This window comes from Lutjanus erythropterus, chromosome 3 (genome assembly GCF_056507025.1).
Source record: "Lutjanus erythropterus isolate fLutEry1 chromosome 3, fLutEry1.hap2, whole genome shotgun sequence".
Taxonomy (NCBI): Eukaryota; Metazoa; Chordata; class Actinopteri; order Lutjaniformes; family Lutjanidae; genus Lutjanus; species Lutjanus erythropterus.
The window spans coordinates 30798669-30818572 of record NC_139319.1 but is presented as its reverse complement, the minus strand read 5'-3'; the positions used below and the strand labels follow the sequence as shown (position 1 = coordinate 30818572).

At 39.3% G+C, this 19904-nt stretch overlaps 1 long non-coding RNA gene across 1 annotated transcript in view; it reads left to right on the top strand.

The window, feature by feature from the left end:
• LOC146330272 (uncharacterized) overlaps positions 1 to 10483 on the top strand; it is a 52341-nt gene extending 41858 nt beyond the window's left edge. The window contains exon 3 of the long non-coding RNA XR_014769273.1: positions 10149 to 10483. This is a non-coding gene — a long non-coding RNA (uncharacterized LOC146330272). The remainder of the gene's footprint in view (positions 1 to 10148) is intronic.
• The last annotated feature ends 9421 nt before the right edge of the window (positions 10484 to 19904 follow it).

The window sequence follows — 19904 nt, the reverse complement described above, 5'->3', positions numbered from 1 at the left end:
TTTCCATTTCTGCAGATGGTTGAAGCCACAGTGAAGTGGCTCAAGTTTGGCTAAACTCTGAGCCCTGCCTCCCTCATCATCAGACCATGATTGACCATGTGGTCAACCAAAGTGGCCTGAATCTCACCAGATGTAATTGCTCTCCTAGGTCCCAGTCTTGGTCCTCCCGTTGCTTGACTTCCTCGTCCTTGTCCTTGGACTCTCAGTCCTCTCGCTCTATCTCTCTCTGCAACGTTGGCTTCCGTTGCTCTCCAGCACAGGAGAGCTCACCTTTGCCACTTTTATCATTGCTAAAACTATGTTTGCTAATTGAAAAGCAACAGGTGTTTTTCCAGTGATATATGAGGAGTCAGTGGTGCGATTTGTGGCTTGTGTTCTTTGGTGGTTTAGTGTTCTGACTGGCAGTGTTTTCCATGTGAACACAAGAATGAAGATTGTGTCAAATATAGAGAAGTTTATGGAGTATTTTGCAAGAAGTGCGGTTTTAGAACTGCAAAAAGGGTGAAAAGTAGAAGTAGAGTTTCAGGTTTTGGTCATTGTATCTCAAGTTCCAGTGAAAAACTGTAACATCTGATGACGTATTATTGTCATTTCATCACTTAGTGCATAAGATATACTACATATTTCTTCTTTAAGTGGTCATTATAGTAAACAGGACAAACACATAAGCTGTTGAGTATGTTTACTTTGTGTGTGTTTGTGTGTGAGTAGCAGTGGCAGTAGTGGGAGATGGTTACACACTTTGTCATTTCAGTTTTGCTAACTGAACAAACATTGTGTGTTTCTGTCTGCTTTAGTATGTCTGAGTGCATGATGTGTGCTTTTATTACCAAAGCACTATTGGCAGAAGTGACACAACACCTGCTGATGGTGACGTATGCTGTGCCACTCACTGGAGGATGTAGGAATATATTTTTACAAGCTCTCTGTTACAATTTCCTGTCTGCTAACAGGTTTGCAGGCAGTGGCTCACACTGTGGAGAGAATCGGAGCACATTCCAACAATAATACCACTGCTGAAAAACAATATGGAAGGATTTCTTGCAGCTATGTGCACCATTTCAGCTGCTGGATAGGAATATACGTATACTTGTCAGGCCGATATTCATGCATGGCGAAGCTGGATTATCAACCAGGCGAAGCAGGCAGCTCTCCAACAGTCCAAAACCTAAAGTTCAGTCAGAGACACTTGACCATTTATAGTTAATGGTTATACAGTTAGATCTGTCCAGAAAGGCTCTGCTGTTTGAGGGAGCTCTCAAATGATCAAAACAAGAACATTATGAAAATAATCACAAAAAAGCTGGTGCCAATTAACTAGTGAAATCACAGCTTCAGCAGTTTGCCTGAACTAATGCTGTGCTCCATGTATTCAAGATATAATATGCAGAGATATAAAGTAGAGAAAGAAGAACAAAACTAAAACTAGTGTGATTGAATTTATGCTTGACGAATAATTAATTGACAATTAAAAACTGTTGTCAATCCACTAATCAATTAATTATGGTTAGAATAAACATAATAAGAGGGTAATGTACAGTGAGCAGATCATAAGTTTGTAACAAACCCCGTTTGTTGATTTAAAAATGCTTTATTGCTCCCCCAAAGTCTATGAGTGGAACTGTAACCATAGCAACAGCCTGATCTCATAGCAATGGTCTGTTATACATAGGAACGATCTGCTATAAAGAAATAACAGACCTTAAAAATGCTGTAATTGACCAATCAGAATTGAGTATTTAACAAAGCTATGTAATAGTGCTAATGCTAAATTAAGTTGTGCTCAATTTGTTTACTTGAAGATAACAGGATACGGGGCGGTGGAGGGACCCTATAAGGTAGAAATGAGTTCTACCCCTTGTATCGGGTTAATAGTTATTGCTTTTGGGAACTTAAAGCTACTACAAAGAACTTTCACATTGTGTTGATTTTGGAGGCCCCTGTGGACAAAAGCAGTAGTAGTTAAGGCTGCACAATTAATCAAAATTATATTGAAATCTCAATGACTTTCTGCAATTTACAAATCACAGGAAGGGCAACATTTGTTAAAGGCAAAATGTGTCAGAAATCTTTTAAATGAATGAATGTCATCAGGCAAATATGTCCTGTTGTAGAAATGTGATTCTACAGATTTGAAATGGCATCTTTATTTCGTACAAATTCCTGCCAAATCACACCATAGTTATTTCAACATTCAAATACAATAAAAACAGTGATTAAAATTATAATCATAAAAATTATATCATAAAATTCTAATTACCTCTAATATTGCAAATCATATTGCAACTGCAATATCAGTCAGAATAATCGCAATTAGATATTTTCTCAAAATCGTTCAGCCCTAGTAGTAGTAGTGTTTCTTCTGCCATAACCTCAAAGTATAACATCAAAAATAAAACTTAACTAATCTAAATTAAACTATCCTCCTTTCTTTTAATTGGCTAACACACTACTCACTGTAACTTTTCATGGGACAAATGTAAACCCAGACTCATTTGATCTAATTTCATGGAGAATCATATCCAGTGGCAGCTATTAGGAGTAACTATACAGAAACGGACTTCTCACTGATGGTGTAATTTTGCTTATGTAAGTCATACAGAGGCAACAGTACCAGCTCAGGACAGTTAACTAAAGTATTTGTCTCCTTTTTGAGAATGACAGAAGATAGATAACAATAATCAGCTGGGATACACATTACCTTGGCATAGGATAAAGACTCATAGCAGGGGGAACAGCTTGGCTGACTCTATCTAGAGTTCAAAAGGACACCTCTAATAATCACTAATTAACATATTGTGTTTTCTTTCGTAAATCTATACACAAAGAGACAAACTACAAATGACTTTGTGCCTTAGAGGAAGTTAACTATTTCTGTCTGTGGACAGAGCTTAACTGTTTTGATGACTGATGTTCGACCATTTCTTCATGCAGTCTTTCCAGTAAACTGCATTCCTCTTCCTGCTCATATGGTTTTATGAGAAGTGCTCAATAAATGAGAAATGAGCAATAAAAAAGTTGTTTGCTTTACAGTGTTTAGTCGCTGTAGTTTAAACATTAATTTGTGCAAATATGGAATGAATCTAAAGTTGTTGATGACACAGTTGAAGAGTCAGTGTAAGTCTTCCTCCAGTTGATGAATTATTCCTCATCTACATTCATTTTGTCCATGGTCATTTCTTTTTTTTTTTTTGCTAGAAAATTCTTGTCAAAAAAAACAACAAAATATTGAGTTTACCTGTCCCATAGAGGACATGAGCTGCAGCCTTCAGTGGGGACAGTTACTAAAATATGCAGAAACCCTGCAGACAGCTGTTAAGGACATAAAGAATCCTCATGGGCTTGTGTGTGTGTGTGTGTGTGTGTGTGTGTGTGTGTGTGTGTGTGTGTGTGTGTGTGTGTGTTTGTGTCTCTGTGTGTGTGTGTCTAGGGGATAACCTGCTGGGATCGAGCAGCAGTGACACCCTGATGTATTGCCAGGCCTTGAGCGTAACCGTAAGACGAGACCTGTGTGTGTGTGTGTGTGTGTGTGTGTGTGTGTGTGTGTGTGTGTGTGTGTGTGCTGGCAAGTGTTGGGAGGTGCAGTGGCAGAAAAGTAGAAAATAATAAAGAAAAGTGAAGGAGATGAGAACAACAGAGAAAAGTGGAATGTGTTTAGATTGGCAGTTAACACGCGGCACTAAATCTTATCTATAACCGGTAACACCTCAGCTGTGTGTGTGTGTACATGAACGTGACCAGATGTGTGTGTGTGCAGCAAACGTGCATGGAGGTTATCAGCTATCCAGAGTTTTACTGCCTGTGTTAAAGCGCTTCCACCAGAAAAATGTTTTGATCCGCTGCCACACATGGTTAAGCATTCACCACCTGACTCTGCTTCGTTTCACACAGCGGCCTGAGGGAAAAAGACAGAGAGGCGGCGCTAGAGAAAGTCCAAGTTGTGGAAAAAGAGGTGTTGAACTGGTCAGGCATGCCTGCCCTCACCTCCCAACTCACTCTTACCTGCCCCCAGAGCTCCCTAAAGCAAATACACAGGATCGCTTTTTTTCCCTTTCAGGTTTTTTCAACCTGCACAGACATTTGCTTTCTTTCCACTTCCTCGCTGTCTCTGTCTTTCTCTTTCTTTTCTTGTTCCCCCCCTCATTATCTGGCTTAACCTCTCTCTCTGTCTTCCTCTCTCTCAGTGTATCCACACTCCTGCAGCAATGGGAAATCCTTCAAAATCCATAATTCACGCTCCACTGCTCCTCTCCCTCTCTCGTCTCCCACCATTTCTCCCTCTGCAGGCCTCTGAGTTTGTGTGTGTGTGAGAGTGTGTGTGTGTGTGTGTGTAAGAGAGAGAGACCTGAATGCAGATGCAAACGCTGTGTGGAAAAATACTAACAAACATATGGTTTTGCACACATACACAAACACACACACATAATCTCACGCACATTTCTATGCACACATCTTATTTAAATGCACTCACCACACATTACACTCTTATGCAAATAGTTGCTCATTTTAATGATTCTGTATGCAAAGTGGGAAAAAATATTTTAATGATACTGTATGCAAATTAGAGAAAGATTTCCACTGACACATGCTGCACATGAGAAATAGTAGTATATATCAAAGAGAAACCCATGGCACACAAATTAAAATGCATGTAAAGTCTGTCCAAACCTGCTGGGTGTGCAGGTCATTTGGGATAGATTCAGTACAGTAAAAAAAAATTCACATCAGCGCTGGTTCAAAGCAGAAGATTTGCCAGAATGCAGAGTGGATGAGCTAATATGTTCTTTAAATTCTTTTTATTGTATGTATGAAAACTGAATTCCCAGCTGACAGCAGAAACATCCTATTTTAAACAGATTTTTAAAATAGGACACAATCTGACAAAATAGTTCACTTGTATGATAATAAAACTCACTGTTGAATTTAGGTTACAAGTTGTCTTAAACCTTTTAATCGTAACATTTAATAATGACTATTTTCATTATCAATTATTTTGTTGATTATTTTTTTAACTAAGTGATTCATTGTTTGGTCTACAAAATGTCAAACAGTGAAAAAAAGATTACATCCTCAAATGTCTGGTTGTGCCCACAACCCAAAGATATTCAGGTTACTGTCATAAATAAATAAAGAAACCAGAAAATATCCACATTTAAGAAGCTCTAATCAGAAAATTGGTGATTAACTTAATAATCAGTTAAAAATTGATTAATGATATGCCTTTTTCATAACATTTGACTTGTCTTACTAGGAAAAGCACAGGCCTGTCAAAAGTCCCTTTCCCTGAAGGGATCATTCCAATTTATTACAATTTGGGTGTTATTTTTATAGGTTTGGACCTTGTTCCAAGTTGGAATCTGAATGGTACCACTTTACAATAAGATTACCCTCATAAATTATTTATGGTTTATAATTAGGTTATTAACTGGGTTGTAAACACTTTATATATCATTACAACACATTAGATTAAAAAAGACAACAGTAACCTGACTGGGGGGAAAAATAGTGAGCCCATATTTATCTGTGTTGTTCAGCCTCAGATCTCATTGCTGACTTTGTCTCCATCAACATCATTTATATCTGTCAGCTTCATCTGATGTTAATAAGTTACCAGCATTTAACCACCAGCAGCATAATAGTTAATAGTTATCAATAGCTTAATAGTGAAAAACTTAACTTTTACATACCAAATTAATATATCAAATTACCAAATTCATACACAAAGGCTTTAACAATATGTTTACTTTGACATTTTCAGCATGCACGGTTTTACTCTTTACAATAAGGCTCCACTTTGCTGGTTTCAAATGGTAGCAACTCATTAGAAAGACTAATTAGAAGTAAGCAGTAACTGGATCTCGACAAATAGAGAGGTCTCATCAATGTAAAAAAAAAAGTCTATAATAGTTTATTAATGTCGTATAATAATAACCTAATTATAAACCATTTATAAATAATTTATATGAATGTAGGCTTATTGTAAAGTGGAACCTGAAGAACATTAGTCCCATTAGTCATTCAAACAGCAACATTGATTCATCTGTATTATTTTCGCAATTTACTGTTTAGTGTATAAAATGTACAAAAAAAGAAGTTGTGAAAAATTATCATTGCAATTTCCCTGGGCCCAAAGTGGCATCTTTAAAGTGCTTCTTTTGTCTAAACAACAGTTTAAAACCCAAAGACTCTTCATTTACTGTCATAAATGACAATGAAAAGCAGCAAATCCTGACATTTAAGAAGCTTGAACCAGCAAATGTTTGATATTTTTGCTTGACAAACAACTGACGATGATGATAAAAATAGTTGGCAAGCTCTGAGCACTTTGTAATTATAGTCTAAACAATAATAAAATATAATATTAGATTAAATGCTTAAATACAAAAACCCCTGTGTTGTAAGATTCACTTACCAAGACCAAAGACATGTTGTTGGCTCCTCTTGTTGGCTTTATGTTTCATATTTTCTTCATATGTAGGGGCTGTCAGCACACCTCAGTGTGGGTATTTAATAGTTGGCTCAACTTGAATCTGTGTGTTCAGTCAGTTTGTATCTTACAGTAATTTAAGAGCTCAACATAATGTGTTGTCTCAATTAATTTGATTATTAAAAGTTGGTCCAGCAAAACAAAATGTATTAATTCAACATTAATCAAGTTGACGTTTTTACAGTGTGGCTTCTTGTGCATGTTGGCTTAAAAAGTTGAGATCCATCTGCAGAGGAAGCTCATGTGATATAGTCAAAAGCTTCAGAACAACTATTGAGTGGAGCTTGTGGTAAGATTGTCTGTTTCACAGACCCAAGTTATAATAAAGTGGAATTATCCTTTAAGACTGTTTGTCAGAAATAGGAGTATTTTGATATACAAGTATATTATACTGTTACTGTGATATTTATGAAATAAAATATTGATACCATTTTAATAATAAGATAATATCATGTAAATAATCCAGCACCTCTTAAACATCCATCTTCACTTTGTCTTTGTCTAAAATGTTCAGTAGTTTCACTTAAATAAATGCAAACTGCCGTGAAAGCACATAACAAATACGTGCTGGCTCATTAACAGCCGGTCATATCTCTTGATAATGGAGCCTGATACGAGTGGTACGCAAAAAGCCAATCATTTAACAGGTGTGTTGTTCTGTTGCACTATGACATGTGACATAACAACAGAAACAGCATGGACTGAGAAAATAAGTGCAGACAGCAAGGAAATTGTTCATTTACAAAGAGCAGATTAACTTGCCAGTATGGTAGTTTTTGTTTTTTAAGTCTGTTACCTGTGTGCCGTAATAAATAAAGCAGGTAAATACAAAGTACAGCAGTTAAATTCAACCTTTTTTCTCCTGGTCTTTACTAAAAATCGATCGGTCAATCAATCAATTATTATTGATATCAACTGAAATCCAGCATTTTGTTATGATACTTTTTCAGCTCTAGCCCTGATCTGAAAGATGGGAATAATCAAAACACTCGCTTTCTTTCTACATATATTAAGTATATAGTAATAGTATATTCTGTTTGCATTATACAGTATATTCATCTCATACACTCACACACTCAAGCACACACACACACACACACACACACATACACACACACACACACACACAGTGATCTGTGTCATAAATCAGCAGGCTCTCTGAGAGGGCCGGAAACCCAAGGACAGCTCAGACACGTGGAGCAGACACTGCCAAGACCTCCTGGTCCCACGCCACCCTCTGTGTGTGTGTGAGTGTGTGTGTGTGTGTGTGTGTGTGTGTGTGTGTGTGTGTGTGTGTGTGAGTGAGAGAGAGAGTGTGTCTGTCCATATTTATGGCTGCCTCTGAATGCTCTTTCCCGTGTGTGCTCTCACAAGCATGTGCACGTTCATGTCCGTTAAGCATGTGCGTGTGTGTGAGTGTGTGTGTGTGTGTGTGTCTGTCCAGTGAATGTGTGCTGCTGTCTCTCACTGCCAGATTGGCCTCTTGTGTGTATGTGTGTGTGTGTGTGTGTGTCTTTTGCACAAGGCCTCTAAGTTATGAATCTGCAGACAGCCCTCCCTCTCTGGCCCCTCAGCAACTCTCCGCTCCGCCACTTGGCTTTTGTACAGGCAGAGCAGTCAGCCATGCATGTGTGTGTGTGTGTGTGTGCATGTGTGTATTTGTTTGTGTATGTCCATCTTAGTCTGAGCACTTGTGTCTTTACTCTGTTTATTCGCATCATTTTCACCATGCTCATGCCGTGTTTTTATGTGCCTCAGCAACACTCGCACACTAAACTCGCACTTAACGAGCTTTTGATCCCCAAATGAGCCTGACCCCCGTTAATGGCCACCTGTTCTGGGCCTATAGGGGACGTGCTGTAGCCAAACACTGTGTTGTTTAACATGATTAACACACAACAATGTGGGGGGCGGAGGATGGAGTGTGCGTCAAAAGGAAGCTATTGGTTTTTAATGATGTTTTTCAGCCTCTAACTGACTCCATGCAGCAGCACAGAGCAGAGAGCATTGAAATGAAACAGCAGCAGGAGAGCGTCCTGTTGTCTTTTGTGTGTCTGGATGGGACTGCGAGTTATTTATGGGGTCTTTAACACACTGAGGGGACAGGGAGGAGGTGCTGGAGAGGTGAGCAGAGCGTTGGATGGAGAAGACGGCTCATTCAACAGAGCTGCTGCCAAAGCAGAACAGCTTTTCTCCGTCTCCCTTTACAAAATTCCTTCTTATTCTTACACACACACACCCCCCGCCCCCCATTTTTCTTTCCCTTTTCCATCTCTCGCTCTTCCATACCCAATACTTTCCACAGATCTGAGGGATAATTCCAATTTTTCCTCCCTCTGCCTCTGAATCAAATCTAATTTCTCTCAGGTCCACTCCTGCTAATTTGCCATTAATGCTTCAATCCTGTTTCCTTCTTCTCCTCCACCACTCTTGTCTCTCTGCAGGTCTTTTACTCAGAGTGAAACTCAAAATCTCTCACTGAATCAAATCTAATTTTTCCTCACCATCTCTCTCGCTAATGTGTATTTAAAAAGATCTAATGCTTTATTTTCTCTCTGGTGATCTGTTTAAGTTTCTCTGTATCTCTGTTTCTCCAGCAAATGGTGAGCGTGATACCAAAAGTGTAATTTTCAATATGATGTGATGAAAGACAGCGACACTTCAGGGTTCAACATTTAGGACTGCCTGCTTACCCAGAGCAAGTAAAATGCCATGGCAGGCTAGTAAATTGGGCAAATCACTTACCCAACCAGGCAAGTGGTAAAAAAAAAAAGAAATTGAAAGTAATTCTTCATGTAAAGATGGCAGACAGTGCTGTTTTTAAACTTCTTTGATAATTTATTCATTGTATAGGTGTTTTTTTCTTGCAAAATGGCAGAAAATGCTGTTTTCAGCCCCTCAAACATAGAGATTTCCTGTTTTTCTTCATTTATTATTGTGCTAAAATGAAAATCTTTGACTGACAAAATGAGACATTTAACACCATCAGCGTGGACACTGCGAAACTGGGATGGACATTTTTCACTATTTTCTGACATTTTATCGATATTGCAGCCCTAGATTCAATGTGACAGTTGACTTCAGTCTTTGTTATAATTTAATAACAACTAATAAAAGATTTGGTGCAGGGGGGCAAGTAAAAATTGACTTTGGCCAAGTCGATCTCTGACCTGCTTGCCTGACCAGACAAGTGAAAAAAAAAAAAAAACATTACTGTTGGACCCTGCTCTTGAGCTCCTGTGCGGAAAAGCTTTAGTGTTTCTACCATAATAACCACAAAATATAACGTCAAAAATAAAATAATCTAAATAAAAATCTCCTGCTTCTTTTTAACTTCGCAGAGAATCCGACCCAGTGGCAGGCATTAAGAATAACGATATAGAAATTCCCTATCTTCTCTCTCTGATGGTCTCGTTAACGTATGTAGGTCATATAGAGGCATCAATAATAAACTGAGACTGTTTTATAACCAGTGAAAAATTCTTTGTGGTAGCTTTACACAAATTATTCTTTTCATTCTCTGTCCATCTCTTTCTTCTCCTCCCTTGTTTCCTCATCTCACTCTCTATTTTTGTCTCTCTCACACTTTATCTCTCACCCACCCCCACCACCCCCTTTCTCCTCTCTCCCCCCATCCTCTCTCCTCCAGTGTGTAACCAAGGGTGCGAGATGTCTGGTCAGAGAAAATGTTCCCACATATCAAAAGGCTCCTGGGTTCTGAGTGGAAGCGGCCAAGAGAAGGAAAAGGTCAAGTTGAATACAGTGGGTGAGGATAGAGGGATGAGGGCAGAGCTGTGAAGAACGGTGATTAATACCAGCAGCAGAGAGGCGGCGGCGCTGAAAGGGCACTGAGAGCGGGAACTAATACCGCACTGCTTTGTCCTTTATTTCCTCCTTGAAATATCCATTCACTGCACTTCTGTATTCTCTGTTAGTGTTCCAGAATCAACGTCATTTTTGTTAGATCCGTTCTTTTGATGCTGTAGCCCTCATAAACCTCCCAGAAATTTAAACAGGTTGTAATTTTGCAGGTCATTGCATTTGGGTATAATTGCTGTAAAGGCACAGTATGCATCCTGCATAAACAGCTCCGACAAATCCTATTGATCCTGCCTTTTAATTTATGTTTTTAATCAGTATCACCACATACCATCAAACTATTGCAAGCTGCTTTTATTGATAAGCATGAAGAAACAACTAATCAACAGACCAATATCGATTTTAGAAGGTAAAACATCACAGATTACACTAACTGATATAGTGTTTTTGCACAAATATGACTGCAAATGTGATGGTTTTCTTAAACAAATAACTTAATTAAAGATTATATATTTTATTTTACATGTTAAGTAATTTAACATATGATGACTAACTGTAGAAAGGAACGCTGAGAAAATAAAGAATAAAAAAATGGAATAAATAGATATATAAATTGGTTTAGTGTCAGTCAGATGCTGAATATTTTCAAACTGTTAGGGGCAGGTTGTAAAACAATAAGAAGCTTTTCAGTATTTACACCTGCCAGGGAGCTTCTCTTGTCAAAATAAATGTTCCCCACGGTATTAGATCTAAATCTCCCCCAAGCATCATTATCTGCATTAAATATTCTGTAAAATAAAAAGGTTTTCATTTCTGTGCATATCAGTAAACATATACACCAATACTGATATACCTGTGATAGGCCCCATATCAGGCCACTATCAGTCAACTAACATATCAGCCAACTGATATTTTAAGTATAGGACTGGCATTACTTTATTAATTTATATTTTCCTTTTTGTCAAGAATTGGATTTCCCTGACCTGCCTATTTTAGATCTCACTAATTTCCTAAAGCAGCTGGGCACTGTAGTTTTCAGCAAACATTACTTAAACAGGAGAAAACAGAACATATGTTGGGCACTATTTTTAGCAGTGACACACATGTGGCACATTAATGAATATTTACAGCAGCAGGAGGCTGTGTGTTGGACTGACTCAGAATAAACTTCAGTGCTCATCCTAATGAAGGAACACTCAGTGCAACAGTGTGACTCTCTGATGAGTTTTTGTTTCTCTGAATTCGCTATTTATGGAAAACATATAAGCAATTCTTTGAGGAGATTATAATAAGTATTTTCACTTGTTTATTGTCTGCTTGCCCGGGCCGAGTCAAATGCAATGTCAGGCTAGTAAATCTAATAACTCACTCACCCAACTGGGTAAGAGATAAAAAAATAATTAAACTATTAAGTAAATTTTATGATTCTTAATGCAAAGATGGCAAACTGTGGTTTTCAGCCTCTCAAATATAGAGCTTTCCAGCTTGTCTTCATTTATTATCAAATATTCAAACTGAATATTTTGAATACTGACAAAATGACTTTGAAAAACTGGGATGAATATTTTTTTTTTACTATTTTCTGTTTCTATTTTGTTGATGTTTGATGTTGATGTTTTGTCGCTGTTTGTTTTTTGCACTTGATTAACACAATTAACTTTAGCCCTTGCTGTTTGGACAAGGGCGAGTAAAAACTGACTCTGGGTGAGTAGATACCTGATCCTCTGCCGTTGCATTGGAAAAAATCCATTTCCTGAAAACCAGCAAAAAAAAAAGCATGACAGTAGCCCTTCTCCTTAAAATGCCTCTCAGAATCTCTCAGCACAGCAGCCATTTTCATTCAGAGTCCTTTTGTCATTTCTCTGCTCGTTCTTTCTCTTCACTGTCATTTCCCCACACCATGTAGCACCCTCAAAATAGATAAATAAATAAATGAAATTCAGTCACAATAAGCAAATTTGCTCCCCCACAGGACATCATTGAGTGGCGTGCAACAACAGTGCAAGGTACTCCAATCAACGGCCTTGTTCCCTGAACACAGGCCCCGAGCTCGTCATTTGCATGACACTGAACGAGTTAGTCTCTCTCTCTCTCTCTCTCTCTCTCTCTCTCTCTCTCTCTCTCTCTCTCTCTCTTTGTCACACTTATACACAGCGACAAACACAATTGCATACATATTATTATTGTACAGTTACTGCACTTCAGAACACACAAAGAACAAGGATATTCACACAGGCACAATGCTGGCACATGTGGCCTCGCACACACGCACACAGTGAGAGAGAGAAAATAAAAACAGAGGCGGGTCATTCTTATGACACAGATTTGAAGTTTCCACTGAACATTAATCCAACTTATTGCAGCCCCAGTGTGCTCTGGTTCCTGTCTGCTGCTGCTGCTGCTGCTGGTGGGCGGATAACAGACGTGTTTTTTTAATTTTTTTTATTTAAGTGTGTGTGTGTGTGTGTGTGTGTGTGTGTGTGTGTGTGTGTGTGTGTGTGTGTGTGTGTGTGTGTGTTCTCTAAAACATCAGTTGGTTTATGATTGCAGTATAATTTACTAATTGCTAAACCCCTTTCCTGAACAGAAATTGTCCAGTCATAGCTTAGTGACGGCAGCTCTTTCAGGTATGATAAAGTGGTGTGCGTGTCACTGTGTAAGCAATATTTTTAGCCTCAGCAAAAGTGAAAACAAAAGAGCAAAAATGTAATCATTGCATTACACTGGGTGTTTATCTAGCATAAATAGCTTATGTCAGCATTCTTGGCTAACTAGCTTACTAATGACAGTAGCAACAGGAAATGCAACATGCACCTGCTGTGTAATGGTGCATCATGGGGCATCAGCCCATGTGTGCCCAAAATGATACTTTTACTCTTTACTTAAGAATATGTTTGAGACAGTAATCAACTTTTTACATTGTTACACAACCAGTACGCTCTAAATGAAAGAGCTGTATGTAGGGGGGCAGAGCATGCAAGGAGCACCGCTACAAGATGCTGCTGCCTTGACAAAAAATAAGCACCACCTGTCTTTAAACCACAAAACAATGATGACAGAGCAAAACCCAGAACAAGAAGCAGCTTCCAGGACAACCCTAGGCCTGCCTCGATATCAATATAAAGACTCAAAATAAACTTACTGTGATGGAAGCAGTAAATGGTGAGAGACACGTCAATCACTTGAGTGCAGTCTACCTGTCTGGCAGGACAGACGCTTCATGGTGCACTAAGAAAATGTAATTAATGCTAGCTAATGCTAAATCATTGATGTTATTGACATTAACTTGTCTAGGTGGTGGTCTGTTGGGCTTACACGAGTAGATGTCTCACAGGGTCATGTGGACTTTTGCTTGAGTATAGATTTTCAGTGCGCCACCCACCACAGCATGGCACGCACCTGACACGTCATACAGAAACAAGAAGTCATCATGTTACATGCTTTTTGGAGGAGGATATGTAATGAAATTGCTGCTTCTCTGTAGAGTTATTCAACTCATGATGACACATCAAGATTTAGTCAGTGTGTGGGCTTAGATAACAAAGGATGCCAGTGTTTTAAAGTGCGTCATATGGGTGTGTTGCCTGTTAGCCTACAAGTCAAAAAGTTATTAAGTTATAAAAAGCCTAATTAAAGAAGAACACATCCACTGTATCAGTGTTTAGGGTAATGTAGCATTAGCAGCCCTGTCCTGTACTTTATTGCACTTAAGGAATGTATCCAAAACATGGTTGGCTTAGTCTACATCATAATGCTTTTTGAAGAGGAGTAAGCCATGATATTTAAATCAATAACTCCCAAAGTGGTGGGCCACAGAGCCCCTACAGGTGGAACTTGAGAGAAATACATAAATAAAACATTTATAAGTTCAATTTCTTAAGTTTTAAATTGCCATAAAATACTGTATTTATGATTGTTCTTTTAAATAATCAAAACTAACAAAACAAAACTATGGGATTCAAACTAGATGTTATTCTTAATTTATTTGACTTTGTTTAACGGGTGTTACACCATATTGGTGACCTGTCACATTTACACCAGAATGTACTTATATCCCGTCATTGGTACAGTTAACTTTGTCTTGATAAAAGTTGTGATTCAAGGTTTTCAGATTTCAAACTGGGCTGTGGCCTTCCTAAGTGTGGAAATGGCAGATTTAAACAATTAAGTAGGGCCGCTCCAACTAAAGATCATCCTAGTCGACCAGTAGTTATTGTTTAAAGCCATTCCAACCAGGAGAGACTTTATTCAAAGTGTATGAAAATATATTTAATGGGCATTTGCATGATCAAGATGACAAATGTGAAAACTCTTAAGCTAATAGAGCAGATGGTGAAGTCATCATATTTAAAGGGCAAAGTGAAGCCATGATTAGTATAGGGAAACCCCTGATGGAGTCACTGGTGTTGGTGAAGGGATGGCTGAGGATCAGGATGTGATGAGGACTGGATTTCTGATGAGCCAAACCTGGGAATTGGATGGGATGAACTGGAAGTGAATGGGGTGGAGGAGAGGTACAACAAATCTGCACTGAAATGACAGCTGACAACAGTAGAGAGGAGAAAAGACTTAAATTTGACTGCAAAACTATGATTGGCTGATACAGATTGTGGCAAGTTTGGTTAGTTAACTGAAAGGCTAAACCCCTATAATCAGCTGATTAAGAACAAGCGAAAAGAGTGAGACAGAGTTATATTCTTCCTCATCAAACTTATGTTTATGATAGTAATTTCATTATTGAAATAGATGTTTTTGGGACCTGAAGCAAGCTGCTTTTTATTAATTTATTCCAGAACAGCAAAAGCTCACACAAGCCTCGTTGTACAAAACAAATACTCACAGACTTATAAACACAGTGGATGACCAGTTAACTTGATACCAAACTCCTCAGCCACTTCAAGCCTCCTGAACTTCCCATGTCCTCATTATTCCATGGAGTCACAGTCTTGTACATCACCTCGATAATGTTACTGTATTCCCGATCGTCAAACCACCTCCATTGTTCTCTGAGGCTGTCTCAGAATAGCTAATGGCAGCTACAGCAAAGTGTTACAAGAGAAAATATCTGTCTTGCAACAGCCCATTGGGCCTCTCCAAAGCTCCCGAATGGAGTTTGAGGTGTTTTGTTTTTGTTGTCATTGTTGTTTTGTTTTGTTTTGTTTTTCTCTGGATGACTGAGACTCTTCTCACCAACTAACAGTTTTTTAGGGGCAGCCCTACAGTGAATAGTATATGTATTATATATATGAATATTATTATATTTCAATTATTTATCATTATGGACTTAAGCACTGTCCTATTCCTTAAAGGAGCTATGCTACACTTATGACATTATACTTCAATATATATACGTAAAAACACATAATTAATATGGCAGTTATGGTAAAGTGCCATCTGGAATGCCAGAATATGACGTATATTTCTAAAATTTGTCACCGCAGTAAGAGAAAATGCACACCGTCACAGCCTTTTCAAGGTTCCAGATATGCTACTATATATTTTGAGTGCCACTGTTATCATTGTAAGCTGAATGTGCTGTGCCAGTAAGAAAAGCTTGACAGGCATAGCAACAGTAACAGGGGTGGGGCCTAGTAAACATTACAGATACACAACACACAGACACACACTCCTGTCTTCCTCCTCTGTGTAGCAGGTGAAGGGCAGAGAAAGGGTTTGTGCATGCGGCAGCTAAGTGGCTCAATGCACTATCGACTGGCTCACCGTGGCAACCTGCAGAATTCCACCGCCTCCCCACGAGCCTGGCAGACTATCTGTTCACCCTCCCTTCCCTCCTCCTTCCTTCCCTACCTCCCGTCCTCCCTCCTCCCTCTCTCCCATCCCCCACTCCAGCAGCTCCAGGGAAGCGGTGACGTGGGAGCTCCCTGCTCCGAGAACGGAGAGGGAGAGAGAAAGAGGCATGGAAAGAAAGCCTGGCAGAGAGCAAGGGCGAGGTGAGAGAGAAAACACAGAGCTGCATGCTGCACTACTGAGAGAGAGAGAGAGAGAGAGAGAGAGAAAAAAAAGATAAAGATCCTCTCTCCCTCTCCCAGCTCTCGTTGACAATGACACTGGGAGAGTCATTTTGAAGCAATGAGCCAGAAAACGCAGAGCCGCCACTGCCATTCATCCTCCTAAGCACGACACTCAGTCACCACCACGCCACAATCACATTCATCTCCAAGAGAATAGCTCTGGCTTAATAAAATGTATGGCAGACCGCTCATGTTATAAAAACAGCCTATTTGAATCCAGTGACACATATTGGTTAAAAAAAAACAATAATAATAGAAAAGTGGATTTGGATGTTGATTATCCTGGCAGTGCAGCTCTCCTGCTTGATTCTTACTGAAATTGATTTAAAAGAATAATTTGTGCATCTGTAAAAAAAAGAATTATATATATTTTGTTATTTTTCTCATACCATGATCTAATAAAAAAAAAAGATAATTATTTATGTGCTATGCATACTTGATTGATTTATCAGCACAAGGTGCCCAGTCTGTATGTACCTGGAAGATATTAGACAACAAAAATGTACAAAAACACAACATGAAAAATTCAAAAAGAAGACATTTCAAAATATTATAACTTACATGACAGAGACTTGGATACTCCTTCTTAGCAGCCACACATTTTTATTAAAAAGTGTACTCAACAAAGACAATCAAAAGAAATTATGACAGGCACAGTTCCAGAACAAGATTACCGGGAGTACATAAGTATCTACATTGTGGGTGGGCAACAGCAATTAGGCCATTAATAGTAGGTATTACATGGGTGAGGTTTCCAGTGAGCAGATTATGCTGGAATACAGCTGGAAGAAGTTGTTCAAATCTTTATGTGAATACAGCATGTTCTTTTTCAGTTTATTTCATGAGTCAGAACAGCACCAGTGATATATTGATAAATCTGCAGCCTCTGAAGTGTTGTGTCATTCACTTTGTTTACCTTCATTAAATCACCTGAAAACAACACCAGGCTGCTGCAATATAACCATACAGACCTCTACATGCATCAGACTGGTCAGTCATAACTATATATATTCTGTGCTTTTATGAAGATGTCTAGTTACCAGGGCTCATCATGACCATGTTTACAAATTTCTTTTTAGATGTTTTATCTTTGAAATACATTGCATTTTAAATGCTGTTGTGTAACATTATTACCAAACTTTGGACCATGGAATGCATTTGTCAGTCACCTCAATTTCTTTATTTTTTATTTCTTTTGTTACAACACCTACCTGATACTCCCCTGCCATCTGTCTATGGGTGCACATTTGTGGTGATGTGTGTTCATGTCGTGACATGTGTGCACCATAAAAACGTTTCCTGAGGTAAAGGTTTCTGTTTGCAGATCGTTATTGTCATGTTTAATTGTGATTTGCAGAGCAGATTCAGAGCAGTGAGATCTGTGATGTGACTGGTGGACAGAGTATTTAATAATCATAACACATGCTGATCTATATTCACCTGCACCCAACTCTTTGCACAATGCGCTGCTGAACTTAAATCGAAGATGCGCATGGAAACTGCATGGAGTTTACACACCCTGAGCATATTCCCAAACAGGGACTGCTGTACATGGACAGCTGCAGACATCATGGATGTGTGACCTACCACCTTGCGCTTGGCATTTATTATTCAAATTTCATCCTACTGTGCAATGCATGCTTTTTCACACCATATAAATGGGACTGAATCAGGATTCTTTTTTTTTCTGTATTTAATGCTGAACTCCCGGAGTTGTTTTACATAGTGAAAACACACAAAAATAAAGACATTATAAGGAAATAATGTTCTCATAAATCGACCATTCAAGGTATTGTATATAAAGTGACTACATTCATGGCAGTAAAGTGTCACATCACTTATCCTTCTCCAAGTAGGACATCTTGTAATTGCCTGTATTGAATATTCACCTCCCAGCTACCATTCCCACTCCACTTTCTCTTTCTCTCTACAAATAATCAAAAATACCGTTTCATTTCCCCAAGTCAGCCTCAGGTCATGTGCTGACGATGAGATGGAAAACACAGCATGTCGTTAAGCTGCCAGCTAATCAGCGTTGGCTCGTAATCCCCCCTCCTCTTTCCGTCATGTCTTCCAAACAGACCCCTTCTCTCCCTCCACCACCAGCACCGCTGCTGCTGCTGCTGTAGTCAGCCTGAGAGATGGATGGCACAGTCCTAATCACCCCCTGCAGTGCACTGTCAGCATGGCTGCAGGCCGCTCTTAACATTTACACCACATGATCACACACGCACGCACAATAAACACAAGCCAATAAGTGAGAAAATCTACTCTCACTCCTCTTCTCTTCTCTTTTCTCATCCCTCAGCCTCCACCTCCCCCCCCTCCTCCCTCCCTCCCTCCGCCCTGCTCAAGGCCCACCACACACCACCACTTCTCTCGCTGTCACCTTGGATGGATTCAGTGGGATGCGGCTATGTCCTGAGGGCTGAGGGAGGCAGTCCTCCTCTTCCTTCTCCACCGCCTCCTCACACGGTGCCTTCCTGCCGTTATCTCCAGGCTGGAGTCTCATCAGCCTGCACAGTAGCTCTGGCTTCCAGCTGCCTCACCAGCAGCTCCGACAGGGGAGAAGGCTGCCAGAGGAGCCGGAAGGGAGGCCGCTCCTATATCAGCATCCTCTCATGTGGTCGGCTTCAAGGCTCCTCTCAGGCAGGCTTTCAGTCAAGTCTACATTGAGGCACACACACAAACACACACACACACACACACACACACACACGCTCAGTGGTTAGCATTAATTTTAAGAGTGTCAGAGGTGCACATTTCAGCATGTGGAAGGATTTCTTTGTTGTTTGATAGTGTGTTTTTCTCAGTGTGATGTGACACTGAGATCATTCCAGTGCAGCTACAACGGAAACATTTTCAGCTACAATGGAAACATCTGTAATCATTAACAAGAAATGTCAGGTTGATGTGTCAGTCTGTCTAAATACAGACCAGGCTCCCTCTTACGCTTTAACAATGACCTTTAACGTCCCTATAAGAGGAAATATTACATTAAATAGACAGAAAATACAGTGTTTCCATTAGAAAGGAGCCTGTATTTATCAAAATGCTGAAAGTGACATTTTGAACTTGCGTTAAGTGAAGGACAAAGATAAAAATCCTAAAGACACGACACCCCTGTGGAGGATGACTGGAGTGGTGGATGACATCCAATAAAATAGCAGGGGACAGTAAATCATTGAAAGGGCAACGACCCTCGCCAAGAAACTTTGTCCACCGAGGAAGAGTGTGAGAGGTGGTTGAAAGTTGAGCTCTGAAGGAGCTCTCTGGTGTGAGAAAATAACCTCTGGTGATGAAGTTCACTGCATGTCATTTGGTTTTGGTAATTTGGTTAATTGTAAATTTGTTCCATGAAAGTTGACAATATCAACTTAGGTGGGTCCTGCATCGTTAACTAATATTATGGTCCTGTCAGGGGTGGGAAGTCAACTTTACTTGATTAGAACTTTGAGTATTTATTTTCCTGAAAACTTTTCATCATTATTTTTTCTCTATATTTTAACCAAATGTCTGCACATTGCGCCCCTTACGCTTTCAAAATACTCCCATTACTGTAGTTT